This window comes from Portunus trituberculatus, chromosome 41, assembly GCF_017591435.1.
Source record: "Portunus trituberculatus isolate SZX2019 chromosome 41, ASM1759143v1, whole genome shotgun sequence".
NCBI lineage: Eukaryota > Metazoa > Arthropoda > Malacostraca > Decapoda > Portunidae > Portunus > Portunus trituberculatus.
In genome coordinates this window covers 29,685,728-29,704,604 of record NC_059295.1, presented here as the reverse complement: position 1 = coordinate 29,704,604, position 18,877 = coordinate 29,685,728, and the positions used below count along the sequence as shown (strand labels likewise).

General features: G+C 36.2%; 1 long non-coding RNA gene across 1 annotated transcript in view; it reads left to right on the top strand.

The window, feature by feature from the left end:
- The window catches only part of LOC123516828, a 92,371-nt gene that overhangs the window by 31,923 nt on the left and 41,571 nt on the right, over positions 1-18,877 (top strand). The window contains exon 2 of the long non-coding RNA XR_006678294.1: positions 15,609-15,662. This is a non-coding gene — a long non-coding RNA (uncharacterized LOC123516828). The remainder of the gene's footprint in view (positions 1-15,608; positions 15,663-18,877) is intronic.

The following is an 18,877-nucleotide window of genomic DNA, read 5'->3' as shown; positions in this document are numbered from 1 at the left end:
GTGATTCTATACATCCAGATTAACACGCAAAGATTTAAGTCATCTTCGAATGTAGGTCAAGGAAACCGCTGTGAGTTTTTTCAAAATTATTGCGCAGTGACTCCTCTCATAATATGTCGTGACTGCTTCTCTGCTTTTTCAGTGGAACGGTTAAAGTCTTTTGGAATTCTGAGCCGCCAAGTTCAATATTCTCTTTTCATCAGTCAGGCAGCTTCAGGGCAGCTGTGCACTCCTCCACACCAGCCAGTCCGGTTTATCCATGGAAAGTCTCATACATCTTGGGTGGAGTTTCCATGAAAGTTGTGCATTCTGAACGACGTGGAGTAATTATTGGAATTTCTTTTTTGATAATTGCATAATAGAAAATTTACGTTTCATCAGATTTCTTTACACTTTTTATTTAATTTTTTTTTTTTTTAATATTCGCTCTATTTCATCTGCTTCTATTTTGGTGATTACGAATTGTATAACTTTTTTATATGTGATCTTACGACACCGAACATACTTTGCCTTTATTCTGACGTATGATGGAACATCCAAATATCAATAAGAGGAGTAAGTAAAATAATGACTTTTCTGTTCGTGTCTTTCTGATAGCAAATTACTAGTGAAGGAAAACAATTCTTCACTGTCCAACAACAATACTTTGAAATTAAGCACACACACACACACACACACACACACACACACACACACACACACACACACACACACACACACACACACACACACACACACACACACACACACACACACACACACACACACACACACACACACACACACACACACACACACACACACACAGAGAGAGAGAGAGAGAGAGAGACAGACAGACAGACAGACAGACAGACAGACAGACAGACAGACAGACAGACAGACAAGGAAAAAAAAGGAAAAATATATATACAAGAAACTTACAAGGCTGCATAAACGTAATTGTTGCTGGTCTGCGCGTCACGGACACCTCAATGGGCTGACTAACACAAACTCTTTCTTCACAAGTGGTGGGGACTTCAAACACAGACACATGCATTTTAGTAGTAAAAGCACATTAACCATTACTAAAGAGACTTTTGTAGGGTTTGCAGAAGCCATGTCTATAGCTTTAACCTATAACGCGTACTAACGAAGGGGAAAATAATACACAATAAACCGAATGTCAGTTGCTATGCCCATAACTTCAATAGACCGAAAGTTTGTTGTTCAAACAGTTTTACAAGATCTAGTATACAAGGACTTTTAAAACACGCACTCGAGGCATTCTTGACGTGTACAAGTCTCTGCGAGGCAACAAAACAGCTAGCACACCCTTCACGAACTGTGTTGACAGAGAGATTAGCAGCTAAACTTTTCGTCCCGCTTCCCTAGCCGAGTTCCTCTACAGAAAGGAAAGACAGCGTGCTGACACGTATTACACTTTCATCGGATTAAGGTTTTGCATATTCTATCAGGATCAAGGGTCACAAAGAGTCTCTCTCTCTCTCTCTCTCTCTCTCTCTCTCTCTCTCTCTCTCTCTCTCTGGGAATTCGCTAAACAACTTTTTAGGCAAAAACATTGAAGTAAATATTTTGTACTCAGTTCACGAGTTGTACTGCACTGCAGAGGTGACTGTTCGCTGCATCTTTCCATCACTGCTAATCATTTTACTGGTACATCTGCCCTTTGTTTACATTTAGAGCACTGAAAAAATTCTATGCTTGAAAACATGGTTTCTTTTATCTCGTCAAAAGCATAAGAACTTATGAGGCTGCAAAATATCTAGATGATTATTATTAAGGCTTTGCAGGGGATAAGCCATTATCAATGAAGTGGCTAATAATGAATAATCAATATCCAATTTATAAGTGAAGAAAAAGTTAACCACAACACATACTTTTTTTTGTTGTTAGTTGATATGAGGGTATTATATACAAATTCTATGACCGTAGCAAGTGTCGTCCTTCTAACGCTGTATGTAAAACCAAGACCTAATGGAACTGGAAAGTAAAGAAAGCCAGTGAGTGAAACAAGATTATTTCTGACTGTCTCTTAAAGATAAGCCTCCATGCTAAGCAACTGTTCATCCTACTCCTAAAAAAAAAAAAAAAAAAAAAAAAGCATAACGATAGATGACTTGAACAGATCTAGTAATCATGTTATTGATGACCAGTCAATATGTAGCTTTGTAAGACAAGATAAATGTATGGAAAAGGATGATAGACAGGTATAAATATGCTTTGTATAAGGACTGCCATCCTTTCTAGTATCTATTCTACTATGCTGTCATGTTCTTCTATTGTTCAAATGTGGGATGAGTTTCACAAATGTCGAGAAATAACCTCATGCGACATCATCTGGTTCTCACAAATGCCGCCGTCCAGAGGCGCTCACGTGACCCAATTAGGTGCTCGTAAAACTTTGCTCATTAAAACAGACCTGAGGCTGCACGAGCTGCACGAGAGAGAGAGAGAGAGAGAGAGAGAGAGAGAGAGAGAGAGAGAGAGAGAGAGAGAGAGAGAGAGAGAGAGAGAGAGAGAGAGAGAGAGAGAGAATGAATTTCAATGAATGCATGTTTTTTAGTATTTTGTTTTGTGACAAAAATTTCTTGTAAAACGTAAGGATAGATGGAGTGGCAAACACTAGGTTTTTTGGTTATCCATTTATTTATTTATGTATTCCCAATCTATTGTCATTATTATTTTAAGAGGAAGGCAGCTTGTCCATGCCTGCAAACTAAATTTTAAAAATAAATCATTTCCTCTCCCTAAAGCAAAAAGAAGTATGATAAATAATCCGCAACTGCATGGCGAGCTCATACTCCTGTGTGTTTATACTCAAATGTCGAACGTCAAATTTGAAAATCTCTTGCTTATCCTTCTCCATTATTTCCTTTTAGCAATATTAAGTCAATTTTACCGTTATAAAATATGTACACGCGGTAATGCCTTATTGATAAATTTCTGTTTAAGCTAAACAATGTTTATTGAAATAAAGAATTCACTTCTTGTGACGTTTCAGGACGGACATTATCCCATCTTCAGACACTGGAAAGCACGTATACAGTAAGTGAGTGTGGGACAACCCCCTCACTATCACCTATATTCCCTAGCCCTGATACACAAGGGAATAAAGAAAGTGATCTCATGCCCAGGACCTCTTTCGTCAAGGAGATCTCTGGCGGGAAGGGCGTCCTACATTTATTCATTGTACATGTGATTTCCAATCTCTCTCTCTCTCTCTCTCTCTCTCTCTCTCTCTCTCTCTCTCTCTCTCTCTCTCTCTCTCTCTCTCTCTCTCTCTCTCTCTCTCTCTCTCTCTCTCTCTCTCTCTCTCTCTCTCTCTATATATATATATATATATATATATATATATATATATATATATATGTGTGTGTGTGTGTGTGTGTGTGTGTGTGTGTGTGTGTGTGTGTGTGTGTGTGTATTGATGGAGGGATTGAGATTTTGAGGCATTGAATACTGCTAATTTTTCTCTACTGCAATCAGAAATCGTAGAAAGATCAGAAGTCAGGCGTTCTGTGGCGTTCCTGTGTGATCTGTTGAGTTCCTAAAGGGATTGGTCGTCTCTGAAAGGACGTGGAAAGCTGTAGGGTGGTATCATTAGCGGATAGGGCAAGAAGTTTGCTTAAGATGATCATTAATGAATAATATAAAAAGAGTGGGTGACAAGACAGAACCCTGAGGAACACCACTGTTTATAGACTTAGGATAAGAACAGTGGCCATTTGCCACGGCAGCAAAAGAACGGCCGGAAAGGAAGCCTGAGATAAAGTTGCAGATAGAAGGAAAAAAAAAACGTGAGAAGGCAGTTTTGAAATCAAAGCATTTTGCCAGATTCTATCAAAAGTTTTGTTATGTCTAACGCTACAGCAAAAGTTTCACCGAAATCTCTAAAAGGGGATGACCAATACTTAGTAAGGAAAGCCAGAAGATCCCCAGTAGAGTGACCTTTACCGAACCCATACTGGCGATCAGATAGAAGATTGTGAAGTGGCAGATGTTCAAGAATCTTCCTATTGAAGATAGATTCAGAAACTTTATACAAGCAAGATATTAAAGCTATAGAACGGTAGTTAGAGGGATTAGGACGGTCACCCTTTTTTGGAACAGGCTGAATGTAAGCAAATTTCCAGCAAGAAGAAAAGGTAGAAGTCGATACACATTGTTGAAAGAGTTTGGCCAGGCGTGATGTAAGCACGAAAAGACAGTTTTTGAGAACAGTAGGAGGGACCCCATCAGGTACATATGTTTCCAAGGGTTTAGGCCAGCAAGGGTATGGAAAACATCTTTACGAAGAACTTTGACTGAAGGCATGAAATAGTCAGAGGGAGGAGGAGAGTAAGGGATAAGTCCAGAATCATCCAAGTAGAGTTGTTAGCAAAGATTTGATAGTAGAGTTCAGCTTTAGAGACAGATGAGATGGCAGTGGTGCCATAAGGATGAAATAAAGGAGGGAAAGATGAAGAATTAAATGTATTGAATATGTTTTGGCCAGATACTAAAAGTCACGATGGGAGTTAGAGTTTGAAAGATTTTGACATTTTCTCTTTATGAAGGAGTTTTTGACAAGTTGAAGAACAGACTTGGCATAATTCCGGGCAGACAAATAAAGTGTATGAGTTTCAGGAGATCGAAGGCTGAAGTAATTTTTGTGGACATCCTCTCTATCATGTATAGCACGAGAACAGGCTTTGTTGAACCAAGGTTGAGAAGGTTAGGTTGAGAGAAAAAATGCGAAATATACGCCTCCATGCCAGACACTATCACCTCTATTTCTGTTATGCTTTCTGCACACAGAGATGGATGTCTGACACGGAAACAGTCCCAAAGTGACAGAAGCAAAACGCCAGAGGCACCTCCGCTTTGGAGAATCCTGAGGAGGGATTGGAGAAATAGGGCAAGATACAGAAGTGAGATTGTGATCGGAGGAGCCCAACTGAGATGATAGGGTAACAGAATAAGCAGAAGGATTAAAGATAAGGAAAAGTCAAGAATGTTGGGCGTATCTCCAACACGGTGAGAAATACGAGTACGGTGTTGCACCAGTTGCTCCAGGACATGGAGGATACCAAAGTTGAAGGCTAACTCACTGCTAACTCACTAGGATGGTCAGTGAAAGGAGAAATAGCCAAAGCTGGTGGTGAACATTGAAATCTGCAGGAATGGAGATTTCTGCGAAAGGGTAAAAGGACAGAATGTGCTCCACTTTGGTAGTTAAATGATCAAAGAATTTTTTTTATAGTCAGAGGAGTTACGGGAGAAGTAGATAGCACAGATTGATTTAATTAGAGGGTGACTTTTGAGTCGAAACCCCATGGTGGAAAACTTGGAAGATTGAACAGCGTGGGCACGAGGGCAAGTCAAGTCATTGCGCACATAGACACAACATCCAGATATAGAACGAAAATGAGGATAAAGAAAGTAGGAGGAAAGAGATAAGGGGCTACTATCAGTTGCCTCAGACAGCCGTGTTTCTGTGACAAAAAGATGTGTTTTAGCAGAGGAGAGGTAGTGTTTCATAGATTGAAAATTAGATCTAAGATCGCGAATGTTGCAGAAGTTAATGAAGAAAAAGTTGAGGGAGGTGTCAAGAGATTTTGAGTCGTCACCGAGAGAGTAGTCCGACCTGGGGACATTTATGGTCCCCTCCTCAGAAGGAGACTCCGAGGTTGGATGGATTTAGAATCGCCATTTTTTTTATTTTAATTGAAGGGTGTGTGTGTGTGGTACAAGCATGTAGTTTTATGTGAAGAAGGAGAGTTGTCCTTAGAAGGCAGGCTGTGACTGCCATCCTATATATATATATATATATATATATATATATATATATATATATATATATATATATATATATATATATATATATATATATATATATATATATATATATATATATATATATATATATATATATATATATATATATATATATATATATATATATATATATATATATATATATATATATATATATATATATATATATATATATATATATATATATATATATATATATATATATATATATATATATATATATATATATATATATATATATATATATATATATATATATATATATATATATATATATATATATATATATATATATATATATATATATATATATATATATATATATATATATATATATATATATATATATATATATATATATATATATATATATATATATATATATATATATATATATATATATATATATATATATATATATATATATATATATATATATATATATATATATATATATATATATATATATATATATATATATATATATATATATATATATATATATATATATATATATATATATATATATATATATATATATATATATATATATATATATATATATATATATATATATATATATATATATATATATATATATATATATATATATATATATATATATATATATATATATATATATATATATATATATATATATATATATATATATATATATATATATATATATATATATATATATATATATATATATATATATATATATATATATATATATATATATATATATATATATATATATATATATATTTATTTATTTATTTATTTATTTATTTATTCAACGCTAAGGATTCAGAACAGTAAGACAGTTTACTCAGTTTTAATTGTTGAATATCATATCAGGATTAGGCGTAAGAAAGTTAAACGTCTAAAGTAAACAAAGCTGATGTTGTGATATATGTCTGTACGAGTATATTTGTTTAGAAAATGGGCCGCCGTGGTACAGTGGAACCATGCGTGCTTTGGGATCCTAGAGGTCTCCAAGCGCACAGGTTCGAATCCTGTCCACGGTCTGAGTGTAGGTTGGGCTTCCTCACTCGGGGCAACGGTTTCCTAGCGGGTGGGCTTTAAGATAGGAGTTACCCTAAAAAGTATAAAAAAAAAAAGCACGCAAATGTTTGAGGCTATCAAGTACGTATATCTTGTGACATGGAAAACCAGAGAGCTGACGCTTGATACGACTAATGTTTAGCAAATCGAAGATAGAAATAATATTTCTCCCAGAAATCCATCCCGCCAAGCTGTGCCTTAGAGTGAGCAAACCCATAAATTATCACTTCCTCGCGTGAACAGTTCGATAGTGGAGTGACAAATAGGTGAATATGTTATCGTCTCCGCCTAGTAGCTCACCACTCTCCCGCAAGTCTTTCTCAAAGGCAGTATGTGATTCAGAGCGTGCATTCCCTAACCAGAAAAGCTTTTTCGCAGAGTAACAATTCATCAACAAAATTACACCAGAATAGAGGGGTTATTTAGGTCATTCAAAATATGAGGTTGAAATGATATCCATGTCGATGAAAATATAATAATATAATAAAAGCGGGATCTCCTGGGAAGTGCCTGATGCATCTAACTGATATTATATACTTGTCATGCGGAACTTATTTAGGCTACTAACATGATATCTGCGGAAGTGTGACATAAATATCGAGTGATAGTTTAAGTAAGCATTTGCATGCTGTGCGTTACTTAGTTCAGGGGAAAGAAGGGAGAACATCTGATGACTGGTATTGACTTTCATTTTTCTGATCTCAAGCTGATTCAAAGACACCTTTCTTTAGTGTATTTTCTGTGCATTGTAACTAAAACTTACAAGGCGCTGTCCGGTGAGAACTATTATTGATAAGAACAGAAAAAAAATAAAGGAAACTGGAAGACCATAATGCTGTAAGAAAACTACTTATCATCCCATTCATATATGAGTATTTGTTTGATTACTTATTTATTTATTTTTATTTACTTATTTATTTTTTTTAATGGGATAAATGACACGTGTGAAAGACGACAAGGGCAAATCTCGGTTACATTTCTCTTAACGTGTCTTGAATTTGCACAAATTTTATCTTGAATTTGCACAACTTTTTATAATAAAAATTATTGCTATAACTGATGCAGAAGTCAGGATTGATTCATTATCGTTATATCGCTAAATGTAATCATTGTGCTTTTTCATAATCATCAGACATATCAATGGATTTTGCCTTTAAGAATAGCTTGATAGTTGCAATGGATGTAAGGCACAACTGCCAGTTGAATGGGAAGACATAATGCTGAGTATGGGAGAGAGAGGGAAGAGACAGCTAAGAGAATGATAGAATTAGAAAATGCAAAGAGGAGATACAAAAACAAGTGTCGGAAACTATTTTTCTCCATCCATTTATTGCGGGGAAATGTAGAAAAGTAAGCGTCAAATATGTCAAATATGTAGATGGCATACACTGATAGACAGAAAGAAAATTATATAGATATTGATAGTTAAATAGATAAACACACAAGTAAACATAAATGAATAGATGACTAGAAAGATAACTACAAAAATTTTATCATATATTTAAACAAGAAAAATAAATCAGAAACTTTGTTGAATAGTGTTCACAAATTTACTATTACTATTTGAAATACACTTAAGAACTGTATTGATGAATAACTAGGAATAGTGATTCAGTTTTTTTCAGGGAAATAAAAATTTTGCTTGTTAGTTGTGTTGATGTTAGAGTGCTCGTTGGTGCTCATGCTTGTTCTATTGCTTTAGTAAATGCCAGGAAAAAGAGATTTTTCTGATTCTGATTTGTAATGCGCAAGGTACTACATTTAGTGCATAACACGCATATTTTTGGGTTGGTTGGTTGGGGAAAGGATCTGAGTGTGGAAGAGAGGGAGGAGAATCAAGTGTGTCTGTTAGTGTTGAGGTGATGTTGTGATATATGTCTGTACGAATATATTTGTTTAGAAAATGGTTTATTATACTGTTGTATGAAATACATTGAGAAAAGCTTGTTTCAGTCCTTAATGGTGCGTGAAAGGTATGCGTGCGTGTATGCGTCTGTATTACAGTGCTATGTTTGGTAAGCTTTGGTGTATGTGTTACAAGTACTTTCATGTTTTGTGCTGTGTAGGTATGGATGTGTATCAATGTCAATGTAATTGTTTGTGATTTTGTACAGAAGGGTAAGTTTGCCTGTTTGTATGCGTATGTGAAGAAGATCCATGTTTATGTGTTGTTTTAAGTGTGTTGTAATGTCAAGCGTTCGAGTATTATTGTTTGCAATGAACCTAGTTGTGTTGGTGTTAATTTGCTCTAACCTATCAATGTTTGTTGTGTGTGTGTGTGTGTGTGTGTGTGTGTGTGTGTGTGGGTCCCACACTGTGGGCAGTATTCAAGTGTTTGCATGACACGTGTATTGTATGCTACGTTTTTTTGTCTCCTGTACAGCCGTGTAAATTCCTCCTCCTGCTTTAGAGCAGATGAAATTTATGTCAGTGTTGAATTTAAGGTTTGTAGAAAGATGAACACGAGGATATTTGTGTGTGTGAACATATTCTAGTTGTGTATTATGGAGGTTGTTGTGTTTTAGATGAAACTGTGTGAACGTGTGAAGCGTAACAGTTTATATTTGTCAGGTCAGAAATGCATTTGCCAAGTGCGCTCCCACTGCTGAAGGGCATGTAATTTCTGTTGGAGGAGTATGCAGTCTGTACAGTAGACGTAGTCAGCAAATAGTCAAGTGGAAGAATTAGGTATTTTTTGTGGAAGATCATTGCTATACAATAAAAAAAAGAAAGGGGTCTAGAACAAGGCATTGGAGGACCGTAATATTTTAGTTTAGATGTTAGTCTTTTGTGAGGGACTTTGTCAAATACTTTAGCAAAATCAAGTACACTATTGTGTCAACTTGTCATGTCAGTCGAGTTGTCCTGTAATGTCGTGGAATGGAGTAATGAGCTGTGATTCACGTGAATGTTTGGGCCGAGAACCATGTTGAGTGTCTGTGAGGATGATGTTTGCGTCAAGATGATTCATTGTATTTTATGTATTATATGTAAAAAAAAAAATACAAGGAATTGAAGTTAATGAGATGGGGCGATAGGTTGCAGGTCAGTCCGGTCATCTGTCTCAAAAAAGGGAATATTTGCCTAAAGCCAGCCTGATGGTTGTGTCAGAGAGGAGAGGGATTGTGTGTAGATTGTCTGAAGGAACCACATGAATTAATCAGATAAGCATTACTAGTAGAAATAATTTTTAGTGATTATTTTTCATATGGCTGTTCAAATAGAGAATATGTAATTAAAGGAAGATAACACACACACACACACACACACACACACACACACACACACACACACACACACACACACACACACACACACACACACACACAGACGTGATGAGGTATACAAAACGAAGGAAATGGTAGGGGGAAATGTCAAGGGAATCGAAATGGACGTTGAAGAGAAGCTAGCCGCGTTCCTCGCCGTCAGTGTAAGGGTACGAAAGGGAGTGACAAGAGTATTTGGTTTAGCATCACAAGGCGGAGCAAGAGAAAAATGCAGCACTGACTGACACCTTGAGGGCTACAATGGGAGAGAGTCTTTCTAAACTTACCTTGTGCATTAAACTCAGGGAAAAGGAAAGTGGTTGGTTGTTTTGTATTAAATGTTTGCTGAAGAGTGCTTCTTAAAAAGGGATGGAGAAGAAAAGCTCTATGAAATGTTTTTTCCTTTGTTTAGAGCAAAGAGTAAAGTATTCTTAAGGTATTTGTTTCGTAAAATGTGCAAACTCGTGATTGTTCATTGAAGAATAGAAAGAAGCTTCTATAAAATTAGTTTTGTTTGTCTAGTGTAAATAGGAAACTGTTTTTGCCATTTATTTCGTAAGCTGTGTGTACTAGAGTATGCCCGTATAGAGGAAAAGAGGGGAAGACTATTTCTGCAAAGGGATTTTTCCTTGTCTGGTGAGGAAAAAAAGTACCTAAAAATAAACTTCAGTGGAAGGAAATAAGAGGCTTGGTACTGCGGGCTTCCATAAATGGCTGCCACTTACATTCACCTTTTTTCTTCTTTTAAGATACTTAATTATTTCTGCCTGAGTGCCCACAAATTTCTTCCCTTAACGGGAAAACTGGCAAGACTTCAATGCAATATTTGAAACGATGATCGTTGTGAATATCCTGTCGACAGTGTTTTGCTATCAGGTCTATAGTTGTTTCTTTGTTGGAGAAATTTTAGCCTAGGGCAGAAAAAGGACAAATACTAAAATTAGCACCTGCAGCTTTCGTCAATATACAAGAAACCAGAACTGTACATAACCACCTGTTCTGCATCAAGGACTTCTGCACACACGGCGCTGTGACTTTTTCATAGAAGTGACCCCTTCTGAGCATCTATTAATATTAAAGTTTATAAAATCACTGAGTTTATTCTTTACCGGTGCTTTCTCCACAGTAGAAAGTGCGTAATTGCAGCTCATAACCAGACTGAGCGGCAGCCCTAAACTTACCCGTCAAGTATTCGCGATACTCTATCACCCTCGCCCCAGGTTAGCGCGGCCCTTGCTCTCTGTGCGCTCTCATTCAACAAAAGTGTTATATATCAATTATCAAGGTGGATCGTGGCCCTTCCTTCCCTTACTTTGACGTGCTGGTGATGGTTCTTGCTCACCCTCTTTGTCTTTTATCTCCTTCCCATCCCCCGTCCTCCTCCTCCTCCTCCTGTTCACTTACTGTCACATCGCCATGAGCTATAGTCCTTGTTCTCGATATTCTCTCACTCTTGCTCTCATTTTACTTGTTGCTGTTTTTATCATCATCATATTTGTCCTGAATGCTGTACTGAGTTTAATTTTTATATCTTCGTCTTTCTCCTCCTCCTTGTCCTACTTTCTCATCGTATTTTCGTTTTTTTCTTTCTCACGCGTCTTTTTATTTAGTTGTTTCTGTCTCGTCGTTATTATTATTTTAGTCATGTTCGCTTTTCTGACATTTTATTTATTTTTTGGGGGGTTCTCTCCCACTTAGTCGTCCTTCTCTTCCTCTGTCCTTGCCCTAGTAACACCAATGACTTTATGAACAGTCACTTATATTATCTTTCCTGATGCCGTAACTGCCCGCCGGCCCCTTTGCCATGATTTCCTACACACTGCCTCTCGTCTTTGGCAATCTCTTAAGAACTTGAATCAAATCCTCAGTTTTCCACCTCGCTTTGTGATAAATCTGACTCATTCCTCCGCTTCCTCGTCTCGCGCTAACGCAAACCGTGACTTAATTGTCGAGTGTATTTCCATATTTTAAGTTTTACAGTATGCGAAATACTTCCCTTATGAATCTTTGGAATTTTCCTATTCTTATTTTATGGTTGAAAGTGAACATTATCATCGTTTGCGACATTGTTTCTCTTCTCTTTTCTTTCCTCTCTTTTCTTCTCTCTTATTTTTCTATTTTTTTATTTATACCTTGTGGGCTTTTCACGGGAATTTATGGGCTAAAGGGTATATTGTTTAGGGTACCTCCTATCTCAAAGACCACCCGCTAGGAAACCGTTGCCCTGAGTGAGGAAGAATACACTCCGACTGTGGACAGATTCGAACCCGTGCGCTTGGAGACCCCTCGGACCCCAAAGCACGCATGGTTCCACTGTACCACGGCGGCCCCAGTTTTCTTTTTCTTTTTCTTCTCTCTTCTCTTCTCTTCTCTTCTCTTCTTCGCTTCTCTTCTCTTCTCTTCTCTTCTCTTCTCTTCTCTTCTCTCTCTTCTCTTCTCTTCTCTTCTCTTCTCTCTCTCTCTTCTCTTCTCTTCTCTTCTCTTCTCTTCTCTTCTCTTCTCTCTCTCTTCTCTCTCTCTCTCTCCTCTCCTCTCCTCTCCTCTCCTCTCCTCTCCTCTCCTCTCCTCTCCTCTCTCCTCTCTCTCCTCTCCCTCCTCTCTCTCTCCTCTCCTCTCCTCCTCTCCTCCTCCTCCCTCCTCTCCTCTCCTCTCCTCCTCCTCTCCTCTCCTCCTCTCCTCTCTCTCCTCCTCCTCTCCTCCTCCTCCTCTCTCTCCTCCTCTCTCTCCTCCTCTCCTCCTCCTCCTCTCCTCTCCTCCTCTCCTCCTCTCCTCTCCTCTCCTCTCCTCCTCCTCTCCTCTCCTCTCCTCTCCTCTCCTCTCCTCCTCCTCCTCCTCTCTCCTCTCCTCCTCTCCTCCTCTCCTCTCCTCTCCTCCTCTCCTCTCCTCTCCTCTCCTCTCCTCTCCTCTCCTCTCCTCTCCTCTCCTCTCCCTCCTCTCTCCTCTCCTCTCCTCCTCCTCCTCTCCTCTCCTCTCCTCCTCTCTCTCTCCTCTCCTCTCTCCTCTCCTCTCCTTAACTGAAAACATAACGTGTGTATATATATATATATATATATATATATATATATATATATATATATATATATATATATATATATATATATATATATATATATATATATATATATATATATATATATATATATATATATATATATATATATATATATATATATATATATATATATATATATATATATATATATATATATATATATATATATATATATATATATATATATATATATATATATATATATGTATATATATATATATATATATATATATATATATATATATATATATATATATATATATATATATATATATATATATATATATATATATATATATATATATATATATATATATATATATATATATATATATATATATATATATATATATATATATATATATATATATATATATATATATATATATATATATATATATATATATATATATATATATATATATATATATATATATATATATATATATATATATATATATATATATATATATATATATATATATATATATATATATATATATATATATATATATATATATATATATATATATATATATATATATATATATATATATATATATATATATATATATATATATATATATATATATATATATATATATATATATATATATATATATATATATATATATATATATATATATATATATATATATATATATATATATATATATATATATATATATATATATATATATATATATATATATATATATATATATATATATATATATATATATATATATATATATATATATATATATATATATATATATATATATATATATATATATGTATATATATATATACACATACATATATATAATATATATATATATATATATATATATATATATATATATATATATATATATATATATATATATATATATATATATATATATATATATATATATATATATATATATATATATATATATATATATATATATATATATATATATATATATATATATATATATATATATATATATATATATAATCTCCAGAAAATATGAATGTTAGACTTTCATGTTAAACATTGAGTAATCTCATAAGTACTGATTTTTACTTTTACTCAGATTCTACGTAACGAATGCGTGAATAGGTTTTGCAGAGAAAAGTCACAGCCCTACACGGCCAGCGAGATACGCCATATTCTCCCTTACTCCTGACTTGAGATAACCCATCACTGTTTGTCTTGCTGAGTTTATATTACACGAGAGCGTGCCTCCTACAAGCAAGCAAGTGGACTAGTTGGCTGGTGGTCGGCCGTTGATCTCTTGTCATGGGTAGCTTTTATTTAAGACAAAGACCTTGTGTTTTGTAACCGCCTTATAACGTATTCTGAGATACTTTGTGGTGTCCTCCTAACTGTTTTCAAGGCCACAAAGATAATCTAGTTTTCATGGATAATTTTTCCATTGATGATGCACATTATATTATCTACTACTAAAACTATGAATGTCGTCTAGAAAACACCATTAATCTCTTCTGGAGCTGGCACGTTAAATCAACACAAAACGAAATATATGATAATGTGGAGCCTAGCGATGTAATAGATAGTGCCTTCAGTTCACACCTAAAAGATCTCAATTTCTAATCCCAAACTGAAAAGAATTGCATTTGAACGTCCATATCCTTTCACTCTACTTCCTCCTGCTAAGCTTATGTGATATAACAAACAAATTCATTCTATACATACATGAATCATATATGCTGAAGGAAAATTTCTAGTAGCAGTCTTCGTGACAGACAGTTGCACTCCACCCTCTTCGCTTCTGTACTCCGGACTCTGTACTCGTTGTACTTTTGAGTATTATAAGAAGTTCCCTTTTTACAGGTTGTTTGCCTGACAAACACTTACACTAAGTTATCAGGCAGCAGCGACCAATACAAAGTTGCCACACCAACACATTATCGCAATATTTAGAATTTCATGTTCTTAAAGAATTTGGAGTTATAAATAGTCAGTATTTAACATGCTGAAGTGATAATTACAAAGCATTAAGTTTTTTTTTTTCTCTTGCAACAACAAACAAAAAATAGTCTAGTATGAAAGTCGAACGTATGAATTCTTTTCAATGAAACGGAAAAGAAGACACTTATGTGACCCTAGCTGAGCATTTTTGAGGTCATTTCAGAGTAAAAATAGTGACCGTTCTGTACAGAAGGTTCCATAAGACTGAAAATATCATCCCAACCAAAGGCGGGTGACAAGTGACTGTCATGACCTTAGCGCCACGAAGAATGTATCAAGATAATAGAAACTAGTCGAAGGAGCTTAGTCGTGGGTTAATTATACCTAAAAATTGAGAAGGGTTTTCGATAAAGAGTATGAAGTTAATCTTATGTTGTATGTTTGATTTTGTTTATTTATTATCTGTTTATCTTTTCAGCAAACCGACGCCCGTTATGAGCTTTCCTGGCCCACGCGGCGGCGGTGAGACAAGGTAATTACTGGTGCAAACAATGTACTGTAGTCACGCACAACTATCATATGACACTATCCTTCTTCCTCTATCTTGCTTCTCCGTCTTTTCTCCCTCTTCATCCCTTCCTCAATCTTTCCTATCCTTACCTCCCTCCTTCCTCCGTTTATTTCTCGTTCCGTACTTTTTTCTCAAATTTCTTCTCTTTTTATCCTTCTTTTTCCTTTCTTTCTTCTCTCACACACTCCTTTCGACAATCTTTGTTTCTTCTTTTCTCTCTTCTTTTTATATCTTGTCTTATCCCATTTCATTCTTTGTCTTTCATATCTCTTCTTTCCTCCTTCTTTCCTCCACGTATTCTCCATCATTCTTGTTTTTCCTCCATATTCTCCTGCCTTCTACATAATTATTTTTCCCCATAGTATATCGTTCTTCACTCCTGCTGTACTCCTTTCCATTTATTTCCTTCTATATTTCTTCCTCCTAAACGTACTCCATCCTCGCCATTCTCTCTCTGTTCTGATCAAAATGTCTGTAAAGCTAAACGATTTATTAAAAAAAACTCTGAGGGGTTATTCCCGAATCGATACGTCTCTTTTGTTCAGTTCCAACAGTGATTTAAATTCAATGCTTCCCATTTTCTTAATTAGTAATGTTAGCAAGACATTCAAACGTTCATTTAGCTCTCGTCACACACCCTCAATGTACTTGTAAGTCTTATGTATGTTCTTTTTCCAATATTTCTTTTTACTTCTCTTGTCCTTCTACCAAATATTGCTGTTCGTGGGGTGCTCAAACGTACTTTCAACCCCTGTCACACCCTCGACGGAAGAGTGTCCAAGAAACAGATAAACATACGTAAGTCTTCTGTATCTTCACTTTCCAACATATATCTCACTCCTCTTGCCCTTCTCTGACAGTCTTTACTGACTGTTCAAACAAGACGCTTATTCTCTCCTTTTTTAATCTTGTCTCCCCATGCTAAGACAACCATAAGTTTCTGCTGCTCGTACTCATCTTCCTCTTTCCTGGGAGAATCTTGCTGCCTTCAACCATTCTTCCTTCTCTTATCCCTTCTTCAGAGCAGCTAAACCTCTCGCGCTACTTGTGTCCCTCACGCATTTAAGATCCATCACCATTTATCCCTCGTATTTTCTTCCTAGCAAGGCATTATCTCTCTCTCTCTCTCTCTCTCTCTCTCTCTCTCTCTCTCTCTCTCTCTCTCTCTCTCTCTCTCTCTCTCTCTCTCTCTCCTCAACTCCGTCCTCTCCACTCACTAACAACCATCACTCAGCTTTATTAATGATATTTTCGCCCTTGCAGTGCAAAGGCAGGCGTGTAATATCCTTGTATTTACTCAGACGCACTCTTGATGTACCGGCGATAATTCCGCGGCATAGCACCGGCGGCTGCGTCTCCTTCATTCGTCATGGAGCTGATAGATGGTGGATGTAAATTCGGTACTCAGAACTTACGATGTACTGAGACTAAGGCTTTGAACCTCGTTAGGGTAAATCCTCCACGGCTCCCTTTGTTCTCTTGGGACTGGCTTAGTCCTGGATGTTGGTCTGCCTTCCCATGGACTGGATGTAAACACTGGGTTTAGTTAATCCTACCCTGCATCGCTCTGTTGCTCTTGCTCGTTGTATTTCTCCTTGTAAAGATGTCGGTGGTCTTCGACGTCAGGGTTGCTGCTGCGTGGTTAGGCAGGAGCGTAAACAAGTCCAGCTTTAAGGAAGTCCTTTGGAGTAAAGCCTCTCACGGAGCAAAGCCTTGTATTCTTAAGCACACTCTCATATTGATTAGTTTGAAAGACCCTATGGCCTAACTTTAAAGGCCCTATGTATATATATATATATATATATATATATATATATATATATATATATATATATATATATATATATATATATATATATATATATATATTATTTATTTTTTTTTATTTTTTTTTTTACGTAGGGAAGAGGGCCAGCCAAGGGCAAAAAAAAGAAAGTTAGAAAAAGGCCCACTTGAGCGCTGGCTCTCCAAAGAGTTCAAAAGTGCCAAAACCGTCAGCCAGAATTAGGGGAGCAAATGCCTCGATACCTCCCTCTTAAAAGAAGACAAGTTGTAGGAATTCGGAAATACAGATGCAGGAGGGAGTTCCAGAGTTTACCAGTGAAAGGGATGAATGATTGAGCGTACTGGTTAACTCTTGCATTAGAGAGTTGGACAGAATACGGATGAGAGGAAGAAGAAAGCCTTGTGCAGCGTGGCCGCAGGAGGAGGGAGGCATGCAGTTAGCAAGATCAGTAGAACAGTTACCATGAAAATAGCGATAAAATATAGAAAGGGATGCAACATTTCGGCGGTGAGAAAGAGACTGAAGACAGTTAGTCAGAGGAGGGAGTTGATGAGACGAAGAGCTTTCGATTCCACCCTATCAAGCAAAGCTGTGTGACTGGAACCCCCAAACATGCGAAGAGTACTCCATACAGGGACGGATAAGGCCCTTATACAGAGTAAGCAGTTGGAGGGCGAGAAAAACTGTCGGAGACGCCTCAGAACACCTAACTTCATAGAAGCTGTTTTAGCAAGAGATGAGATGTGAAGTTTCCAGTTAAGATTATGAGCAAAGGACAGACCGAGGATATTCATTGTGGAAGAGGAGACAGTTGAGTGTCATTGAAGAAGAGGGATAGTTGTCTGGAAGGTTGTGTCGAGTTGATAGATGGAGGAATTGAGTTTTGAGGCATTGAAAACTACTAGATTTTCTCTGCCCCAATCGGAAATCTTAGAAAGATCGGAAGTCAGGCGTTCCGTGGCGTCCCGCGTGATCTGTTGATTTCCTGAAGGGTTGGACGTCTCTGAAAGAACGTGGAAAGATGTAGGGTGGTATCATCAGCGTAGGAGTGGATAGGGCAAGAAGTTTGGTTAAGAAGGTCATTAATGAATAATAGAAAGAGAGTGGGTGACAGGACAGAACCCTGAGGAACACCACTATTAATAGGTTTAGGAGAAGAACAGTAGCCGTCTACCACAGCAGCAATAGAGCGGTCGGAAAGGAAACTTGAGATAAAGTTGCAGAGAGAAGGATAGAAGCCGTAAGAGGGCAGTTTTGAAATCAAAGCTTTATGCCAGACTCTATCAAAAGCTTTTGATATGTCTAACGCAACAGCAAAAGTTTCACCGAAATCTCTAAAAGAGGATGACCAAGACTCAGTAAGGAAAGCCAGAAGATCACCAGTAGAGCG